This window comes from Rhinoderma darwinii, chromosome 2 (genome assembly GCF_050947455.1).
Source record: "Rhinoderma darwinii isolate aRhiDar2 chromosome 2, aRhiDar2.hap1, whole genome shotgun sequence".
NCBI lineage: Eukaryota > Metazoa > Chordata > Amphibia > Anura > Rhinodermatidae > Rhinoderma > Rhinoderma darwinii.
In genome coordinates, this window is record NC_134688.1 from 41,381,806 (window position 1) to 41,398,497 (window position 16,692).

At 45.5% G+C, this 16,692-nt stretch overlaps 1 long non-coding RNA gene across 2 annotated transcripts; it reads right to left on the bottom strand.

Moving 5' to 3' along the window:
• Positions 1-2,528: 2,528 nt before the first annotated feature.
• On the bottom strand, positions 2,529-13,759 carry LOC142740491 (uncharacterized). Of its 2 annotated transcripts, XR_012880725.1 has the most exons (8): positions 13,698-13,759; positions 12,705-12,832; positions 11,562-11,628; positions 6,721-6,785; positions 5,993-6,124; positions 4,476-4,542; positions 4,213-4,277; positions 2,529-3,696 (listed from the first exon to the last, which is right to left on the bottom strand). It is a non-coding gene; the product is annotated as an uncharacterized LOC142740491 (long non-coding RNA). The 2 variants fall into 2 exon arrangements; XR_012880724.1 differs by lacking the exon at positions 2,529-3,696 and having other exon boundaries at positions 4,047-4,277.
• Positions 13,760-16,692: the final 2,933 nt, after the last annotated feature.

Sequence of the window (16,692 nt, forward strand, 5' to 3'; positions counted from 1 at the left end):
TGGTAGTTTTGTTTGGAGTTTTACTGGTGTTTCCGTTTATAATGTGGTGGTACATGTGAGCTGGGCAGAGTACATCAGGGGCATAGTCAGGTGGTATAATAATAATGAAAAAAAAAATAAAAAATATAAAGATGTGTGTTACGCTGTGAAGCAATCCTTTATGCACAGGCCGGTGTCGCACTGATAAATTTCCTTTCTTATCCCCCTTTTGGTCCACACTCGGCACCTTTGCAGTTTGGGGAATTTTGCTGGGAAGTTTTGTCCTGGTATAATACGGGCACCCTCGCTTCCAGCAGATATGTTTGGGCCCTCCCCTTCCTGATTCCCTAATTTTAGTGCCTTGATAATTTGCCTCTTGAAACAGAAGAAATGTTCCCCTTGGGCTGCACAACTGGATATTTTTCTTTCCTGACTTATTGGAGCCCTAACTTATTTTATTTTTTCATACACGTAGTGGTATAAGGCCTGTTTTTTTGCGGTACGAGCTGTAGTTATTATTGGTACCATTTTGGGGTACATGCGACCTTTTGATCACTTTTTATCCTTTTTTTTGGGAGGCAAGGTGACAAAAAACAGCAATTCTGCCATAGTTTTTTAGTTTTTTTTTATACAGCGTTCACCATGCATTATAAACTACATGTTAACTTTATTCTGCGGGTCAGTACGATTCCGGCGATACCTAATTTATGGCACTTTTTTATGTTTTACAACTTTTTGCACAATAAAGTAACTTTTGTAAAGAGAATGTATTTTTTCTGTCGCCATGTTATGAGAGCCATAACTTTTTTAATTTTTCATCAATAAAGCTGTGTGAGGGCTTGTTTTTAGCGAGACGAGTTATAGTTTTTATAGGTACCATTTTTGGATACATGCAACATTTTTATCACTTTTTATTTCAATTTTTGGTAGACAAAGTGACCAAAAAAACAGCAATTACGACAGTATTTTTTCGTTTTTGTTTACAGCGTTCACTGCTTGGGACAAATAACATATTTTTATAGTTCAGGTCGTTACGGTTGCAAATATGTATGGTTTATTATTTTTTTCAATAATAAATGACTTGATAAGGGAAAAAGGGGGCGATTGTGTATTATTTTATTAGTTGAAACTTTTATTGTATTTTTTACAACTTATTTTTACACTTTTCTTTAGTCCCACTAGGGGACTTGAAGATCCAACTGTTTGTTTGATGTTCTAATACATTGCACTACCTATGTAGTGCAATGTATTAGAACTGTCGATTGTTCACTGACAGCAAGCCAGTCAGGCTCCGCCTCCCGGCGGGGCCTAATTGGCTTCTGTAATGGCAGACAGGAGGACATTGTTAGGCCTCCTGTTGCTATAGTAGCAGTCACCAGCCTTGCCATCGTATGGCAGGCTGCCGATTTGCTACAAACCGCTAAGATGCAGCTATCGCAAAGGATAGCTCCGGTTCCTGCCGATACAGCGGGTTGTCTGCTGTAACAAACAGCGGACACCCACTGCTGATGACGCCGGCTCAGCGCCATTTTGCAGATGGTACTGGAAGCCTTTTAGGCCCCGCCTCCGAGTGGGGCATAGGAGGCTTCCATTGCTGGCAGACCGGGAGGTAAGTATTGGGCCTCCAATCGTCTTTGCAGTCACCGCAAACCCAGCGATAACGTTGCTGGGGTGTCAGTGGCTAAAAAGTCCTCACATGCTGCAATCTCTATTGAACGCAGCATCTGAGGGGTTAAGCGGCCGGATCGGATGTGAGCTCCAGTCCTGGCCGATACCTCAGGGTGCCAGCTGTAACATACAGCTGTCACCCAGTGGTGATTGTGCGGCCTCAGCTCCTGAGCTAGCTCCATCTCCTTCACGTATAGTTACGTGGAAATGCATTAAGACACCAGTTTCCATCATGTAACTGTACGTGATTGGGCGGGAGGGGGTTAAGACACTCCATCGCACACTCCAGGAAGGGATGGCTGCACCAGCAGGTGTCTCTGGGCAGAAGGACTTTGGCAGGTGGCCAGGAAGTTGCGGTCGCAGCCGTTCACCGTGGGTGAGCAGCAGCGGTCCGTGACCGCAGTCATAACACTGATCTTGGTTTTGGTGCTGTATATATGAACTGAGCTTATTTCTAGCCCCGTCTCTATGCTATACGTATCTACGCTTGAATCTGATATTGTATTTGTACACTAAAATTTTGTATATAGGAGTTGTCTTCAATAGCCGGATAATTTGCCATGGCGTGCTATGCAGGCTGCACTGCTCTCCACCCTTCTCACACCCATCCTTGTTCTGCACCATCAGGCAACGAATCCCGCTTCTAGGGTCAGCCGTGGCCGCCTGCACCCAACTGTCCCCCTACCCAGGTAGCCATTGATCACCCTGACCAATCTTCTTGACCCCCTGACCACACTGTCCAACAAATGTACAGCAAACAGAAGAAAATACGGTCCAGCAATCCTCATGACAATGTGATGACTTTATTAGATAAACATTTTATAAACCACACGACATGTTGAAGTGATTATACAAGACCGCTTACGCGATTCCAAAGCCAACTACGATCTTCGCAAACATGTGTACGCCATCTCCTCCGAACAGTCTATTACATCCCACGTCAAGTTCCTTGTGCTGCATGACTTGTAGACGCCCTATACGTGGCGATATCCGTGTCCCTTCCACTGCTACTCACTTGAGTCCTGTAGGCACAAAAACATTCTGCCAGTATCCATTGTCACCCATACCTGCAGATTTTGCTTTAATGATGCAACTCACTCAACGCCTTGTCTATTGCATCGTTTACTGATGCCTCTTTTAGATGAGACAGATGTATTTTTTTATACTTACCAGCCTGCTTCATAGGCACTATGCCTTTTTATTGGCACCTGATCAATAATGGGGTCCTGCTCCACCACCATTACACTGCAATACTAAACAAAATCTCTTCACCCAATCCCTAATAACCTCCTCTTCCTCTTTTCCCTCTGACAGCTACCCAACCTCTCAAGCTGCAACGGCTTCCATAGACATCTCAAAAATTAGACAAGCCTTTCCCCCTTTATCTTTCCCAACATTTTCTGGGACAAGTGTGTGTAGGTAGAAATCAACAAACATGTTTCCTGGCCCCAAATTTTACCCACGCTTTCCACTTAAAGGATTAGCTTTCGGTATCACGCCTCCTAGCTTTTACCTTTTTACTTTATCCAGCTTAAACATTTCTTTTCAGCACCTTAAACGTCCTGCCCATCAGCACTTCTATTCCCAACATCAGACCACTTATTATCATCTGACAGATCCGAATCAGACTCAACTAGCTACTGTTGCCTTCTTCTGCTTCTCTTTACCTCCACATGTGCTGCACCTTTAATTCCAAACATTGTGCCAGTACCCCGTGTTATAAACATTTTGGCAACCCCCAAGGTGTCCCTCTCCCATGTTGAGATTATGAGGCCCTCCTGGGATAACGCTGCCCTCACCGATCCAGGAACCCTGTGCAAGAACTCTGGCACTTGGCCCATCATCGTGACATGTTCCCTCAAATTTTTGCTCGAATGATACCATTGAGGATACCTGCATTGCTTCCTTGATGCCAGGCCACCTCTTACTTCCAGCCATCTGCTCCAAACAATCCATTACACCCCAAGTCCAGGTCCTTGTGCTGCATGACTTGTGGGGGCTCTATACGTGGCAATATCCCGGCACCTTCCATTGCTTTCCGCTTGAGTGCTGTAAATAAAAACATTCTGCCAGTGTCCATTATCACCTATGCCTGCAGATCATGACTGTGTAATGCAACTTACTTAAGTCCTTTTCTATTGCATCGTAGTGGTACGGCGCCTCCAGTTTCACACCAAAATATTAGGCCTAAATTAGGCCTATTAAACTTCCAGCTTGTGGCGCCGTGAAATCGAGTGCATTGATGGGCCCTAGTCACTAGTCTACCTTCCTGAAGCTATTGTAAATACTTTAACCAGGCCTTGACACATCGCAAATGTTCTTGGCAGACCAAAGCTGTCTAAAATCCCCCTACACTCCCTCACCCAATTACCTTACACCTACGTTCAGTCCCAATGTGGCCAGCATTTTGAACAAAGATACCCCTAACTTACATTATGCCTATTCCTACCAACTATCCAAGGTTCCCCACTGCTGCGCCTTTCTTGGCATTTTGCCCGCTCATCACTTTTTCAATGTACAGAGCTACTGGTGGATACTGTATATAGTAACTAATGATGGACATACCGCATATAGATGAAATATTACTTCAGAGAGTCCCCCTGGCAGCAGGCAGCCGATCTCAAGAAATTCTGGAACAAAAAGTATAAACTGTGAAGATATTATGACGTGCGCTTAGTATGGTTCATCATATCAACAAATATATGTTCAGCCTATTGAAAACATCAGGGAGATTGTTCCCACAGTCTTGTCATGTGTCTCTATAGGAACATTCTGGATGACATCACATTATAGAATTTCTATAGGTTGTTATTTGCTATAATACTTACATATATACAGTGGATCTCCTAGCATGTCGGCTGTCACTGGTGCCACATATTCAGATGTTATAAATGTCTGTAAAATACATAATGGGTTTAATGCACATACATAAAATAACCCCATATCTATAATGAATAATAATATATTTACTTTCACACATTTCATTTTCTATCACAGGGCGAGTCCAATGCTCCTCTGCCACACAAATAACACCAGCAGTATAATGGCACATAATAGTTGGAGGACCCTGGTATAGATTTTGTATCAGGGACCAGGAGCTTATTGTTATTCTTCTATATAATCTTATCCTTAATGGAAAACTTCTAATTTGTCTTTTGCGGAGTCTTTTGGACTCTAGAGTAGAGAGTCCGTGTGCTGTCCGTATTTTTGACGGGCCCATAGACTTCAATGGGCCCCACGGTCACTGAACGACGGACAAAAGTAGGACATGCACTACTTTTGACGGAACGGACGAACGAAACCGTCAAAACAACTGAAGTATGCGTCAGGGTGCTATCAGTTAAAAAAACGCATAGCACCCTAAAGAAAATAACTGAAGTGGGCATGAGGCTTTAGGCCTCATGTCCCCTTCAGTTAAAAGCCCTTGTGCCAACTTCAGTAATTTCTTCAGGGTGCTATCTGTTTTTTTTAACTGGTAGCACCCTGACACATTCATTTCTATGGGGCAATGCACACTTCAGTTGTTTTGACGGTTCTGTTCGTCCATTCCATCAAAATAAGTGAATGTCCTACTTTTGTCCATAGTTCAGTGACCGTGGTGCCCATTGAAGTCTATGGGTTCGTCCAAAAAACCGGACGGCACATGTACGGCATCCGTGTGCCGCCCGTTTTTCACGGATCCGTTGCTAAGCAACGGCAGTGCATGCCAAAGTTCCCTGCATTCAACACACAAGATGGATTTTAACAGACCGTTTAAAACGGAAGACAAACTGAAGCACAGCATCCATTTAAAGCGGAACAACGGAACGGATCCGGAGTGACAACGGAAACCACACGGATGTCACAACGCATCCGTTTTAATCGGAAGTGAAAATAGTGAGGGATGTGTGCATGAGGCATATGGCTAAAAATAACAAATAGTCCCTACTGAGTTTTTAAAATTCCCTGTGGCTCCTGCGCTGGTGGTTCTGTTGTCTTTAGTTGCTAGGCCACAGCGGTCATGTCCGTGTGGATAGCATGTCACGTGGCAGCTATTGTGTCACATCCAGGGCCGGCCTTAGGTTTAATGGTGACATGTGCAGTATCTGTGATGTCCTCCCACTTATGATGCACCATGTAGTGTCCAAATAATTTAATCATACAGTGCCCAAATAACATCACCCAGTCAATAAACTAGGGATTGTATTTTTCAGTTTTTTTTTATAGGTTTTTGGCCCTAAATGCCGGATCGGCAGTGTAAGTTGAGGGTGCCCAGGCCATCTATGGTGGTAGTGCCCTCTTCAGTATTGACCAGTAATACTCCCTATGTGATCATTTAGAGATGCAGTTAATAAAATACACTGACCTTGGACTCTCCTACTGAATACATCCGACTGAATGTAGAACGTTATGTGATGTGAGGTGGAGGGCTCTGCTTAATCTTTGATCTGCCCTCCTGGGACGTGTGGTTATCATTAACTCTTATGAGGAATTAATTCTAGGAGAAAGAAAGACAATGTATTAGGACAAATCTCAATCAATGGCAACATTTTCATCTATTACAGAGTCCAGTCCCCAACTAGTGTATGATTACCAAAGGGGTAAATAGGGTGACCGCCTTCAGGGATTTGGGGTGGCCCACAGCTCTGGAGCTCCATACGCCCCTAAAATTGGACAAACAATAACGGCGCAGGGAGCCATTGGGTTCCTGCCCTGCCGTATGATTTCGTAGGCCATGGCCTAGTTCAGACCAGTAGCCAACGAGGCAACGGGAATATACTAATGATATCAGCGGCCCAGCATGATGACGTCACTGAATCACGCCGTCTACGCCAGGCCACTGATTTTGTAGGAAGCAGAACGCCTGACCCGGTTGGTCGTCTATTAGGTGAGTATAATTTTTTATTTTATAGGCGCAAAAGGGGCACTATTAATATAGGGAATAAAAGGACTGAGTCGGGGTTTACAAAAGGGGGCTTCATTACTGTGGGTCCATACGAAAGGGGCATTCTGACCCAGGACATACAAAAAGTGTCATTCTAACTGTGGAGGGTATTGGTGGATACTGCATATAGTAACTAATAAGAGACGCACCTTGCATAGATGAAATATTGCTTCAGAGAGTCCCCCTGGCAGCAGGCAGCCGATCTTAAGGTGTTCTGGAAAAAACAATAATTGTGTAGTTTTATTTCTCCAGACAGACGTGTGCTCAGTATAGACCACCCAACAATGAAGGAAATGTACATTAGGGTTCATGTACACAGCAACTTCATGAGGACGGACCTGTATGGTGGCGCACAGACTGCAGTACTGGTAATGTAGACACTCTGTGTGCGCTGTGTGCTCCCCCATAAGCCAAATGTGTATTAGGAAATTACATAAATAACAAGTCCCTTATATATTACTAATACCATAATATCTTCTTTATGGAGCATTTCTATAATAATAATAATATAAAGCTGCATCAAAATTCCCAGCGTTTACTTTTGCTACATGTGGATGAGGTTTTGAGACTAACTATTCACCTGTAACACTTGTGAATTTTGCCGCGCAGCAAATCTGCAGCGTGTGAATTCAGCTTTATGGCGTAGAATATAGTATTCAAATAATGCAATTATACAGTGCCCAAATAACACTGCCAGACAAGTATTGTCTGCCACACTGTCAGGGCCGCCATCAGGGGGGGACTGGGGGTACTGCAGTGAGGGGCCCGGGCATAAATTAAAAAAAAAGGGGCCCGCACTCTGCCGCTGGAATTAATATTCTCACGGCAGTGTGACTCTTACGATTTCATTTCGGTGAAAGGAACAGGTCCCATCACGAAGCAGGGGCCCGTTCATTACATCAGAATAAAACCGTAAGGGCCCGCTGGAGAGTGACATGTGCCTGCCCCTCCTCCTCCGCAACAGCGTGACAGCGTGTGGGGAGGAGACAAGGGGTGGAGACATCACAGCAGCGGGAGTTATGAGCTCAGCCTCGGAGGATACGTCCAGCAGCAGCAGCAGTCGTCGTCTTCTTCTTCAGACACAGTGAGTACTAACTTATGTCTGTGTCCGGCTGCTGCTGCCCGGAGCCTCCTGAAAAGATCTCCTCCTGCCCCCATAGAAAGTAAATATCTTACCCCCCTCTGTATTATGTTAACACTGCAGCATAGGATTGTATCAGCTCTGCGGCTCTTATCTCCCGTCCTGTGTAACATGTGACAATAAACCTGTCTTCTCCCTCTGTTTACAGAGGACAGGAGAAAAGAGCCGTCCTGGAGCTGATAGTGATACAATCCTATGCTGCAGTGTGAACTAATACAGACGTGGGGAAGATTTTTGCTTTCTATGGGGAGGGGGTAGAGTTAGATGATAATGGGGGCAGGGAGATAATAATGGGGGCAGGGAGATAATAATGGGGGCAGGGAGATGATAATGGGGGCAGGGAGATGATAATGGGGGCAGGGAGATGATAATGGGGGCAGGGAGATGATAATGGGGCAGGGAGATAATAATGGGGGCAGGGAGATGATAATGGGGCAGGGAGATGATAATGGGGCAGGGAGATGATAATGGGGGTAGAGTTAGATGATAATGGGGGCAGGGAGATGATAATGGGGGCAGGGAGATGATAATGGGGGCAGGGAGATGATAATGGGGCAGTGAGATGATAATGGGGGCAGGGAGATGATAATGGGGGCAGGGAGATGATAATGGGGCAGGGAGATGATAAAGGGGCAGGGAGATGATAATGGGGGCAGGGAGATGATAATGGGGACAGGGAGATGATAATGGGGACAGGGAGATGATAATGGGGGCAGGGAGATGATAATGGGGGCAGGGAGATGATAATGGGGGCAGGGAGATGATAATGGGGGCAGGGAGATGATAATGGGGGCAGGGAGATGATAATGGGGCAGGGAGATAATAATGGGGGCAGGGAGATGATAATGGGGGCAGGGAGATAATAATGGGGGCAGGGAGATGATAATGGGGGCAGGGAGATGATAATGGAGGCAGGGAGATGATAATGGGGCAGGGAGATGATAATGGGGGCAGGGAGATGATAATGGGGGCAGGGAGATGATAATGGGGCAGTGAGATGGCATTGGGTAGGGAGGGAAATGATGCTAGAGTGGGAAGGAGATAATAATGGAGGGCGGATGGCACTTGAGTAGGGATGCACGATGCATCAAAACTTCGATACGGTTTCGATACCGTGCACCCCCAAACGGTTCAATACCGTTATTTCATGTATTTCGATACTAAGCTGTGCGGCCGCACAGCTCAATATTGTAATACATGAATGTATGAGAGCGGAGCTGCGGCTGTGTAACACAGTCACGGCCCTGCTCCGGAGTCCTGACATGTGCGCGCCGCCAGGATTATGTGATGCGGCCAGCGCTGCACTAATGAGCGGCGGCACTGAAAACAGAACATGGCGGGCGCACTACAAAACACCCCCACATGTTCTGTCTTCAGTGCCTGAACCGCCGCTCATTAGTGCAGCGCCGCCCGCATCACCTCGTGCTGACCGCGTGCGGGGCGGGGCAATGGTTGTATTACACAGCCGCAGTCCCACTCTATAAAGGCAGAGATCAAAGAAACCTCTCATCTCTGTCGCTATTCCCCTGAATGCTGCGATCAAAGCTGACTGCAGCATTCAGGGGAAAATAAGAAGGGGGGATGCCCCTTGGATCACGTCACAGGAATCCCTGTGACGCGATTGAGGGACATACCATATATGGGCAGACAGCCCAAGGTCCAATGAAGGACCCCAGGGCTGTCTTACCATATTTCCTGTTAGGGCATACTCAGGTCTGTCCTAACAACTGCCTGTGTACTATCCGTATATAGATATATATACCAGTACATTAAAGTTTCAAAAAGAAAGTAAAAACATAAAGTAATTTTAAATTAAAAAAAAATACACATACACCTTTTTTACAAAACACATTAAAATAAGTCTCAATACATAAAATATTCACATTCAGTATTGGCGCGGCCGTAATAACCTGCACAACAATTTTTTTGCATCGTTTATGATGTGTACGTTGTAAAGAATAAAATAAAAACTTCTTTCACTTATTAATGTGAGGCACGAGGTATTATGAATTTTGAACCTCCATGTGCCTCACATTAATAGTAATTAACCCCATCATGTACCTTACACATTAACCCTTTATAATTGAGGTACATGATGGGGTTAATTACTATTAATGTGAGGCACATGGAGGTTACATTTAGCATCACACCTCGCGCCTCACATCAGAAATGGAAGAACTGTTTTTTTTTTTATTACTGTTGGCAAAGTATCGCTTTGTTATCGAAATCGCAATACTACACAAAGCATCGGTACCGAAGTCCAAATTCTGGTATCGTGACATCCCTCCACTGGAGGAGGCATTATACAATGGGGGGGGGTAATAATTGGGTGAAAAGTGATGATATCTGAAGGGAGGGGAGAAATTATACATGGGGAGGGGTAGAGGAAGGAGAGAGTATACCTGGGTAGGGGGAGAAAGCTTATACCGGAGGCATAGTTAGCAACAGTCCTGAATTTGCAGGGACTGTCCTGAATCTAAAGAGGCAGTCCCGGCAAATTACTGTCCCAGACGTGTCTCAGCCACTGCCATATTCAATTGTATCAGCGTCCACAGGATGCAGATACAATTGAATACTATGGCAGAGCAGGAAAGTATCAGCTTCCTGCTCTGCCATTCACCCATCCAGGAGCGGAATCCCCGGCCAGAGAGTTGCCGACACTCTGGTCGGGGATTCCTCTCCTAGAGGTAGCCCCTGAGGTCACTGTCCATATATGGACAGTGAGGTCAGGGTCTCCTCCTGGACTGGAATCCCCTGTAGAGAGTGCCACACACTCCCCTGTAGTTAGCGCCGAACATACCCCCTGTAGATAGCGCCACACACACACTCCCCTGTAGATAGTGTCACACACTGCCCCCTGTAGATAGCGCCACACAATCCCATGTAGATAGCGCCACACAATCCCATGTAGATAGCGCCACACCCACCCTGTAGATAGCGCCACACAACCCCCTGTAGATAGCGCCTCACCCACCCCTGCAGATAGCGCCACACACAGCCCCCTGTAGATAGCGCTACACACAGATAACGTGTGTGCAGCGTGTGAAGAGAATGCAAAAGCATCATCCTGACATGCCCGTGGCGGTGGGAGATCTTAGGGACTACATTTTGGTGAGTGACTCTGCTGTGTATAGGGCTTCAGTGCAATGATTTTTGTTTATAGTGCCCTCCTACACCCAGACAGATTCTACATACACACACACACATACACACACACTCACTTTCCCTTTTTGCCCCCCACAGAGCCGCTGTCTCTTGTCTCTTCCTTGTCACTCCACAGAGCCCCTGTGAGGTTGCGTCTCCCCCCTGGCTACCACTGCTACCTTCAGTTCTCCCAGCCCTGGCACTTAGTTTCTCCCCTTTGCCCTCCGACACCCACCTCCTGTCTCTGCCCTGCTCCTCCAAAGAGTTTTCTTTTTAATGTGCCCTACCTCCCGCCCCTTTACATTTCACACCCCCTCCTAATAACGAGGGGGGCGGGGGCCCAGACTCATTGGCAGTATGGGGCCCAGAAATTCCTGATGGCAGCCCTGCACACTGTAATGCAATCCATTATCAAGGAATTGTATCTGCATCCTGAGCAGTGCCCTTTACTTTTTTTACATGAAGAGTGGGATTGAGTGTTCAAGCAATGGGTGCCCCAGACATGAAGAACAGTGGCGCCCCATTCATTAGTGACAGGTGATGCACCCAGTGTAACCGCACAGGTCGCACACCCCTAAGACCGGCCCTGGTTTAACAACATTGGGGAATTTGTTCCCACAGTCTTGTCATGTGTCTCTATAGGAACATTCTGGATGACATCAGGTTATAGAATTTCTAGAGGTTGTTATTTGCTATAATACTTACATATATACACTGGATCTTCTAGCATGTCGGCTGTCACCGGTGCCACATATTCAGATGTCATAAATGTCTGTAAAATACATAATGGAATAAACATAAAATAACCCCATATCCATAATGAATAATAATATATTTACTTTCACACATTTCATTTTCTATCACAGGACGAGTCAGACATTGAGCACATTTTGTAATGTTAGTGTAAACCCAGAGAACACAACTATAGGGGTGAAGAGGTTGCAGTCACACCCAGGCCCAGGTGTCCATGACTGACATTACGGGGGGTCACAATCTGAGCAATTTTCAAATGCCAATGCCCCATCTCCTAGAGGAATCCTGATTTTACTTTTGACCCCCTTGACTGCCCTAGACGGCCAGATAATTAAAAAATAATCCCTTAACATCCTTAAACCACCAGTAAATTTACACTGAACCCTTTCACAGCCCTAGACCACCAGATAAATAAAAAAAAAACGGTATAAAAATATGTTGTGGTGGGATGGCGGGTGCGAGTCTAATTTGCTTGTTGCCTAGGACCACATTTTCCATAAAACCAGCCTATTGTGTCTGTGGTGTCAAGATTATATATGGTATATGGTGATTGGCGGGACCTGGTATAGATTTGACATCAAGGCCAAGGAGCTAAAAGTTATGTCTCTATATAAACCGAACCTTAATGGGAAACCATGGAGAAATGTGGAGTTTCTGATTCTCTTTTTCTTTTGTGGCGTCTCTGGACACATATAATTTGTATACATGTAATGAACATACTGGGCATGCACCAAGTATGCTGACAGCAAATAAGTTTAGGTGGCAGCTTAGTCTGGATCCATAGTTGACCTCATCGGGTTTCCAGGCTCTTGGTCCCTTTTCCTAATATATTACAGGTTTGTAGCTTGTCAGTGATAAGCGCTCAGTACATTTTGTGAGGGACATTTTTTTCTATTCTTCCATCTACCAACCCCAGCATTGAAGCGAGGAATATTAGGAAGTACAACCTTATTTTCTGAGGAACAATTGGAAAAAACTGAAATTGGCTTCTTGGATTTCGGTACCAGAGAAAAGTTCCATGATTACTAAAAAGCATCCAGCCAGTAAATATGTGATATAACTTGTGTAGAGATACAAGAAATATTCGGCACTTACCTTGGACTCTCCTACTTTACATGCTGGGCATTAGTTGGGCGCTCTCCTTATTCTTTGAGCCGCCCTCCTACACCTGGACCTGAGATCATGATAGAGCGCTTCATTGTGCCGTTCCCCTTTTATTACTCCTGGAAATGTAAGCAGAAATTGACAACCGGGTGCTGCTATTTCCTTTTGTCCATAGCCATAGTCTGATACTATACAATCAGTGCTGATAGTTTCAGAATGTTTAGGGACATGGCCTATAATTGTTGTATGGTAAAAATGCATTAAAAAACGGCGATACTTTGTGCCAAAACGCACGGTGAAACATGGTCAATTCATGCATCTTGCCTTAATTTTCACAAAAAAATAGAAATGAACCGTAATGGGTGAATGTTGCTTAAGGAGTTTTTTAAGTGACAGATACTGATATGGATGACAACTTATCTGCCTGAAAATTCCTTGTATTATATGTTTCAATAAACTATAGTCAACCAAGGCCAGACATACATAGAGATAGACCATGCGGCTTCTATGGGCCTGGTTGGTCCTATCCTCTTTGCGGCTGGGTGGTGACAACATGTGCGGGAGTCCTCTCTCCAGAGGAAATACATTGTTAGCAGGCAAAGCAGTGGAGAATTGGCCCAAAGGTCATGGGAAGAAAATGGAGAGGCAAACAAACCTCACCTCACGCCCGTCTGTCCTCAGTAGCTAAATTGGCGCATCACAATGGAGGGCCCAGTTTGATCTTTGCTATGAGGACCCCTATCTTCTATGTGTGGCTCTGTATCCATGAGTCAGATTATGTGACTGTTTGGTGAACTTTTTGGTGTCAAAAGACTAAGAGTATTCATGATAACTATGACTTTCTCCAAGTGTCATGACTGCCTATGTGACATGAAGGAATGGGGTCACTCATACACAACAGTGCCGTCTGTTTTCTGACCAGATAATTTGTGATATGTGAGTAATATGCAGGAAAGGTGAATGAAAGGAAAGATAGATCAATACCTGAGCGCTGTATTCAAGACTCTGCCCCGGCAACAACAGTTCTGGGACAAATTGAGAGACCTGTTCAGAATAAAATACAAAACCTCTGATCACAGGATAGATACAAGAGTAGTTGTCATGTCACAACAAGTTACACTTATAAATGTATACATTAAACGTATACATTTTTTAAAGAGGCTCTGTCACCACATTATAAGTGGCCTATATTGTACATGATGTGATCGGCGCTGTAATGTAGACTACAGCAGTGTTTTTTATTTAGAAAAACGATCATTGTTGACAGAGTTATGACCTATTTAGTTCCCCTCACAGTATAGTGCCCCACACACAGTATAATGCCCCTGGCCCCTTTAGTGATCCCATACAGCCATAATTCCCCACCTCCACCTTGTAGACAGTGCCATACAGCCCCCACCTCCATCTTGTACACAGTGCCCTCCACCTCCCCTTTGTAGACAGTGTCATAAAGCCCCCACCTCTCCTTTGTAGACAGTGCCATACAACCCCCCACCTCCCCCTTGTAGGCAGTGCCATATAGCCCCCCACCTCTCCCTTGTAGACAGTGCCATACAGCCCACAACCTCCCTCTTGTACACAGTGCCCCCCACCTCCCCCTTGTAGACCGTGCCATAGAGCCCCCCACCTCCCCCTTGTAGACAGTGTCATACAGCCCCAATCTCCCCATTTTAGACAGTGCCATACAGCCCCCCACCTCCCCCTTGTAGACCGTGCCATAGAGCCCCCCACCTCCCCCTTGTAGACAGTGCCAGACAATGCCCCCCAAACAAAAAAAAAATTGTACCCACCTTCCCACGACGAATGGAGCTGATCCACAACGCCGACGACAGGATCCTTGCGTAGGCCGGCGTGATCCAGTAATGTCACCACGACTCGAGGCACCCCTTGAAAAATAAAAATAAAAATTTCTCAGGGCACCCCTACCAAAAATTGTTTAGAGAAAGACAGGGTATGTTCACACAACGTTTTTAGTAAGGCAGAAAAAAATCTGTCTCAAAATTCCTTCTGGAATTGACAGCGTTATTAGATAATTTTTTTTGCGTTTTTTTATGCAGTTGAAACTAATGTAAAAGACGCAGGCAAAAAAGCTCCAAACGAGCACCGCAGGTATATTCTGCCTCCTATTAACTTCAATTGGAGGTCAGATGTGGAAACCACTTGAAGACCATCAGCCCCCCACTCACAGTAATATAACCATCAGCCCCCCACTCACAGTAAAATGACTATAATCAGCCCGTCACTCACAGATGCCCTCTTTATAGTGCCACACAGCCCCTTGTAGGTAGTGCCACACAGCCACCTTGAAGGTAGTTAAATACAGCCCCCTTGTAGGTAGTGCCACACAGCCCCCTTGTAGGTAGTGCCACACAACCCCCTGTAGGTAGTGCCACAGAGCCCCCTTGTAGGTAGTGCCACACAGCCCTCTTGTAGGTAATGTCACACTGCCCCCTTGTAGGTAGTGGCACACAGCCCCCTTGTATGTTGTGCCACACACCCACTTGTACGTAGTGGCACACAGCCCCCTTGTAGATAACACCCCCCCTTCCTGTACATAGCGCCACTGTAGCTCCCTAAAGGAGCGGAATCCCCCTGTGGCCGGGGATTCTGCTCCTGGACAGAGAGGTTGATGTCTCTGTTCATATATGGTCAGTGATATCAGGGGCAACTCCTAAAGTGGAATCCCCGCTGCATTGCCGACGCTGTGACCGGGGATTCCACTCCAGGAGAAGCCCCTGACGTCTCTGTCCATTTATGAACAGTGACGTCAGGAGCTTCTCCTGAAGCCAAATCACCGGCCACCGTGCAGGCAATGCTATGAACGGGAATTGCGCTTCCGGAGAACAAGGGGGTGTGTGGCACTACCTACAAAAGAGTTGTGTGTCGCGGCACTCCTGGAGGGTTCTCATAGCACCCCAGGTTGCCGCGGCACCCCTTGTTGGGAATCACTGGCCTAGTAGATAGCAGAGCAGGGAGATACTCCCTGCTCTGCTATAGTGTTCAATAGTATCTGCTTCTTAAAGATGCAGATACTATTAAATGTGGCGTCACTACCACTGTAGCAGCCACAGCGGCTGCTAGCGGCACGCTCATGCCCAGTGTCGCTGCTAGAGACGCCACGCCAGTGAAAGAAGCGCCCAGGCGGAAAGGCAGCTGCTGAGTTGGCCGGCCGCTTCTAAAACACAAGCAGTGGAAGGGGGCCAGCGCAGCACCCCGTTCCACCTGCTGGAGGGATGCGCCCTATGTAATGGCACAGGTCGCATACCCCTAAGGCCGGCCCTGGCTACTGCTGAGCCTTATTAGGATAATATACGGTAGCTTTTTAAGACTATTCACAGCCATCTGGTTAATATTTGTTCCTATTTTTCTCCCCTAGCTATTATAGAGGATTTTGTATTAGTCGCATCTATGAATGTGTATTTATGTGATCAGCTGACGCCGGCTTGAATCTGGTTTGTTTCATTGATTATTTTGTGATGTTTGTATACTTTTAACAAAGATATGTTTTTTTATATGGAAAAATGATATTCTTTATAGGTGATATATAAGTCTAATAATAGTTTTATATATTGGAGATCATCTTTTTGTACACACATGTAAACTTGTTTGATAAGCTGCAATTATCTAGATGGAAGACAGCCAGAAGAATCACCTCTCCCCAAATTCTCCATTGTAACTGAGAAAATACAAATAATATCTAATTTTAATTAGGATATAATAAAATATGTAAACAGTGAAGATACAATAAATGAGTTTCCTCTACCAACTAAGGCTCTGTTCACATGTATACTTGCTGTACTCCTGTATCATATGAGCAGAACCACTTAGGGTATGTGCACACGATAACTGCATTTACGTCTGAAATTACGGAGCTGTTTTCAGGAGAAAACAGCTCCTGAATTTCAGACGTAATTGCTCGTACTCGCGTTTTGCGGGGCGTCCATTACGGACGTAATTTGGAGCTGTTCTTCATTGGCTT